The sequence below is a fragment of the Myotis davidii genome, unplaced genomic scaffold, assembly GCF_000327345.1.
Source record: "Myotis davidii unplaced genomic scaffold, ASM32734v1 scaffold426, whole genome shotgun sequence".
Classification (NCBI taxonomy): Eukaryota; Metazoa; Chordata; class Mammalia; order Chiroptera; family Vespertilionidae; genus Myotis; species Myotis davidii.
Window position 1 is genome coordinate 1,004,531 of NW_006297287.1, and position 6,000 is coordinate 1,010,530.

Consider the following 6,000-nt stretch of genomic DNA (forward strand, 5'->3'; position numbering starts at 1 on the left):
TTTTGAGCAGTTATTATGGGTTCTGGTGATGCAAAAGTTGAAAATGATCCTATCCCAAATCTCAAATCACTCATTATTGAGTCAGAAAATACACATAAAAATGATTCTAACATAGCTGTTATAATAGAGGTACATAAAAAGTGTTTCAGTCACATGAATGAAAAATGTCTATGATTTGAGAATAAGAAGTTAAAATATGAGATTCAACCATGGTCTTCAGAAAGATGGGTTGGCTAAATGATATATTTGCAAGATAAAAAGTCTGTCTTGTGGTTACCTTTGTGTTGCTGGCAGTCGCTGATATGCCTGGCTTGCAGTACTTTTCACTTCTGTACTTCTATCACTTTGGCTCCAGAGTAGCAGAAAACTAAATGGAAGCTGGATGATTCCCAGTGCATCTCTGAGTAGCTGGAAGAGTTGGGTAAATTGGTGCAGTACATCAGTTTGCTGGTAAGCCTTTCATTTGCTGCTCATTTATAAGGCAGCAAGAATTAAGAATTCTACTTGGCCTTATTTTTTTTGCATTCTGTCCTCACAGCCAATTCTTTCACCCCATTAATTTTCCTTCTGCCTCACTTCTTTGAATTATCCTATTTCCTCACCACTGCCCCTGAGGCCAAATTAAATTTGTCAGAGAGCATTGTAGATCTCAGGTCCATAAACTTTGAATGCCAAAGCGCAACTGTTAGATTTTCACAATTTTCAGAAACTTGTCTGGCCCTAAAACAGGATATCTTATTTGGCTTCTGCCTTCTCCATTCGTCACTTTACCATAATGAAAATTATAGAGTCCCCTTCAGCAGTCACATAAGCTACAAAGTCGTGTTCATGAAAACCAATTAAAATTTTATCCTCATTGTCTCTCTTGCCCAGCACACAGTAAGTATATAATTTTATTTTAAACTTGGAAAAAATCATTTAGTTGATTGATATAGCAATAAAAAGACATTTTAGATCAACTAAGATAAAAAACCTTGACTAAAATGTCTTTGTTTCACAATAATATTTCTTCTCAAGTTACAGACCTATCTTAAATGACTAAAGTATGGTATATAAAATGTGTTCTCTGGCAAACCTTTTACTGATTGAAAGCTATAACTAATATGAAGGAGTTTCCATCCTAAAGTGTGATTTTGGTCCTGTGAAAATCATGGGAACTACTTTTCTTGTTTCCTGGTAGTCTACCGATTTCTGACATATACATACTTTATTTTGGGATCACCTGGTATCAAATCTGGAGATTGGGTTGAGTGAAAGAAGTGTGTTTGGGAAGTGCAGGAAAAACCCATGGGGAATCAGGGGGTGGGGGTGATGCAAGAAAGGGGATGTAGCCAATAAAGATGATCTATTAAATGAGCATTACAGTGGGTGCCTGGACCTTGTCCCAGAGGACAGACTCTGGGAAATAATGCAACACACACAACTGAGATATGATGAGGTAAGACAGTTGCATACTAAGTCTCAAGTCATTTGTTGAAGACTCTCTTGCCTTGGAACTCCAGGCCTGCCATGCAGTAGCACCTCTGGACAACTCACCTTTTCCTCATTCCAGGAACAAAGGTCAGCTATTGATTGAAAGTCAGCTGATACCAGCACACAATGGCCTATATGTCCCAGGGCAATGTATGGACCATCGACAGTGCCTGTTATAATGCAGTTGTCAAATTTCAGATTATCTGAAGATCTGCCAAATAGAGGGAACAAAGTTAAATTATAAAATCTTTGCTGTTTTAAAGCCGTTGATCCTATCTTTCCCCTTATTGTTTTTTTTTAAGTATATTTTATTGATTTTTTACAGAGGGGAAGGGAGAGAGATAGAGAGTCAGAAACATCCATGAGAGAAACATCAGTCAGCTGCCTCCTGCACATCTCCCACGGGAGATGTGCCTGCAACCCAGGTACATGCCCTTGACCGGAATCGAACCCGGGATCCTTCAGTCCGCAAGCCGATGCTCTATCCACTGAGCCAAACCGGTTTCGGCTCCCCTTATTAAGTTTAATCAAGAAATTGCTTCATCTCTCTACTCATGCTTTTGCACTGGGGGAGATACACAGAGCAATCAGGTAGTGGGTGAAATGAAGAGAAACAAAGAGACCTGAATAATTCATAAACTGGAGAAGCAGACCATGAATAATCAACAGTTGCCATAAAGGCTTTTGCAACTCAGAAGATGCCTTAGATCAGTGGTTCTCAACCTTCTGGCCCTTTAAATACAGTTCCTCATGTTGTGACCCAACCATAAAATTATTTTCGTTGCTACTTAATAACTGTAATATTGCTACTGTTATGCATCATAATGTAAATATCTGATATGCAGGATGGTCTAAGGCAACCCCTGTGAAAGGGTCATTCGACAGCCAAAGGGGTCGTGACTCACAGGTTGAGAACCACTGCCTTAGATGGTTCACCTGTATATAAAAACAAATCATCGAGTGCTATATCACTGTCGTCATTAATGTGACACATTTATTTGACATCTCTATTTAAATAAAAATACATTTAAGCAGTATAGAAAGCAGTCAAACCAAGGTGCTTATTCCCCCTTGAAATCTAAAATCTGAATAAGCCGAAACTGGTTTGGCTTGGTGGATGGAGCATCGGCCTGCGGACTGAAGGGTCCCAGGTTCGATTCCGGTCAAGGGCATGTGCCTGGGTCGCGGGCGCATCCCCAGTGGGAGATGTGCAGGAGGCGGCTGATCGATGTTTCTGACTCTCTGTCTCCCTTCCTCTCTGTAAAAATCAATAAAAAATATATTAAAAAAATAAAATAAAATCTGAATAAGACACTGAAATGAGTATAAAAGCAGAGTCCAGAGCAGGAGTGGGCAAACTTTTTGACTCGAGGGCCACAATGGGTTCTTAAACTGGACCGGAGGGCTGGAACAAAAGCATGGATGGAGTGTTTGTGTGAACTAATATAAATTCAAAGTAAACATCATTACATAAAAGGGTACGGTCTTTTTTTTTTTTTTTTTTAGTTTTATTCATTTCAAACGGGCTGGATCCGGCCCGCGGGCCGTAGTTTGCCCACGGCTGGTCCAGAGTATACAAAATGAGGTGCCCCTTCTGGGCAATGAAGGTAGTGAATGGGAAGCAAGCCAGTTTAATATGAAGTAGTAAGTACTATTTAGTGAGTAGTAGTCTTTAGTAGAATGGAGAACTTGAGCTCTGTCCAACGCAGACAGTTTTCATATGGAGATGCAGTCCTAGTGTTAGGGATCATCCAAACCTTCCATAGCAGGTGTATGTTGATGTTCATGTGACATTGTCAAAAGTTTTAAATGAGTAGGTAATAACCTTTGGTCCAAATATATTTAGGGTAAATGAAACACATTTGCTGACCAGATTAAGTAAGTAGGTCAAACTTAGTTGAAGATATCTGACACAGAGAGATGTATGAATAGGAGATGATTTTCACTGGTGAAGGTGGAAGAGCCTGTGTCTGTGTATGTGTGTGTCTGTGTGTGTATGAGAGAGGACAGGGATCACCTAGTGGGTTCATGCATTTATATATGTGCATATATATACATACATGTTGAAAACAATGGGATAAGTATATTTTCTGAGATGATGAGTAGAGAAGATAGCAAAATAACTGTTTTCTATATACTTCTGTCCTTTCAGTTATGTTCTTAATAAGACCAGCTCAGACATTGTTGTATCACTAACTCCTTGGCTTTACTGGAAAATATTTTTGCAAGAGGGGTTTCTGGGTAAGTAGGATTTAAAGGGAACTCCACAATTAAATAGATTTGGCATAAGGTAAGAGATTTAAACTGCTGATTCTGTAAGAGAGAGTTTGGAGAGGTTTGTAAGAACTTTGGATTGTACCTTGAGAATCAAACAAGCCTATATTGATAGATCCTGGATATTGAGTCCTAACATAGGTATTTTGCCTTTGTTGTCTCATTTAGTCCCAAGAGCAATCTTGTATGTTGTCAAGGAACCAGTTCAGAGATAGAGAAAGGAAAATATAGCCTTCTATACATACATGTATACAAAGACATAGAGTTTAAACAATTTGATCCAGATTATAAGAATAATACACATTAGGCCCTAGCTGGTTTAGCTTGGTGGATAGAGCATCAGCCTGAGGACTTAAGGACCCCGGGGTTTGATCCCAGTCAAGGGCACATGCCCGGTTTGCAGGCTCGGTCCCCAGTAGGGGGCGTGCAGGAGGCAGCCAATCAATGATTCTCTCTCATCATTGATGTTTATAGCTCTCTCTCCCTCTCCTTTCCTCTCCATCATTGATGTTTATAGCTCTCTCTCCCTCTCCTAAACCAAGAAAAAAATTAATATTAGAAAAAGAAATAAGACACATCAGTACCAAGGCTCATATAGAGAACACATACAACCTATGCATAACCAACCCAGAACTTCCTGGCTGTGAATGGCTTTCTCTGAGCAAACTCTGGTCAGGATTATGATCAGAAGGGGGTGGGGGAAGTGGACTTTTGTCAATGGATGTTCAGTGTGATGTGTCATCAAAGCAACAAAGGCTGCAATGGGGTTGGATGTTGGAGTAGGGGAGAAGGAAAGGTTGAGGGTAGCAGAGCCAAAGCTCATTGAAAAGGACAGAGACCAGCAAATCTGCCTCCGTGAGAAATGGAGGGAGTAATGATGCTTTGTCATCTCTTGCTTCTCAGAGACCAAGCTCCTCTTCCTGCTTATATTTCTATTCTGTTGTCCAATTTTTTTCAATAAATGCCTATTTTTTTTAATTTGAACAAGTCTGGCCATGTTTCTGTTTCTTGAAAGGGAATGACCCCAGCTAAGTGGTCATTACTTCTTCAAGTGTGATGTAGATTAATATTGAAGGCATCATTTCCCCTCTGCTTTAGGAAAAGAACAATATGGTTTGTTTAATCAAATCTCATAACTTCATCGTTTTAAGGAGACGAAATCTCATGCAAACCTCATGTGGTCAGGTAGTTCTGAAAAGGACAGAGACCAGCAAATCTGCCTCTGTGAGAAATGGAGGGAGTAATGATGCTTCGTCATCTCTTGCTTCTCAGAGACCAAGCTCTTCTTCCTGCTTATATTTCTATTCTGTTCCCCAATTTTTTTTTCAATAAATGCCTATTTTTTAATTTGAACAAGCCTGGCCATGTTTCTGTTTCTTGAAAGGGAATGACCCCATCTAAGTGGTCATTACTTGTTCAAGTGTGATGTAGATCAATATTGAAGGCATCATTTCCCCCTTCTTTGGGAAAAGAACAATATGGTTTGTCTAATCAAATCTCATAACTTCATCCTTTTAAGGAAACAAAATCTCATGCAAACCTCATGTGGTCAGGTAGTTGTTAAATGTCTTTTTTTGGTCCTCATTTCAGGAGGAAATTGAGAAAAACTTATCAAAGGTTGAACTTTACATGGCATATTGAGGCATTTTTTCTCTGGGCTATTCATGTTAATGCTAGGTATCTAAGTGGTCATTACTTGTTCAAGTGTGATGTAGATCAATATTGAAGGCATCATTTCCCCCTTCTTTGGGAAAAGAACAATATGGTTTGTCTAATCAAATCTCATAACTTCATCCTTTTAAGGAAACAAAATCTCATGCAAACCTCATGTGGTCAGGTAGTTGTTAAATGCCTTTTTTTGGTCCTCATTTTAGAGAGGGAATTGAGAAAAAACTTGTCAAAGTTTGAATTTTACATGCCATATTGAGGCATTTTTCTCTGGGCTATTCATGTTAATGCTAGGTATTATTTATGGATGGGTGGAATGAGGACAAAGAATGTATTGTAGCTGAGATTGGAGTCAATAGTGGTATGTCCCACATTATATATTTTTTCAATCATTATTTCTTGGTCTACCAACTGATTTTTCTCTTAAACTTTTTAAGGATTCCCGCCCCCTTTCATCTCATATAACATTTTGTATCTCTGAATAGCAACATATAATTTACAGATGTAATAGCATTATTTGAAGTTACATTGACTTTTTCATGTATTAATCCTGTGTGTTGACATCTCTGCAGAGATGATGGATTA

The 6,000-nt window shown here is 38.9% G+C and overlaps 1 pseudogene; it reads right to left on the reverse strand.

The window, feature by feature from the left end:
- LOC102754374 overlaps positions 1–6,000 on the reverse strand; it is a 108,609-nt pseudogene that overhangs the window by 84,822 nt on the left and 17,787 nt on the right.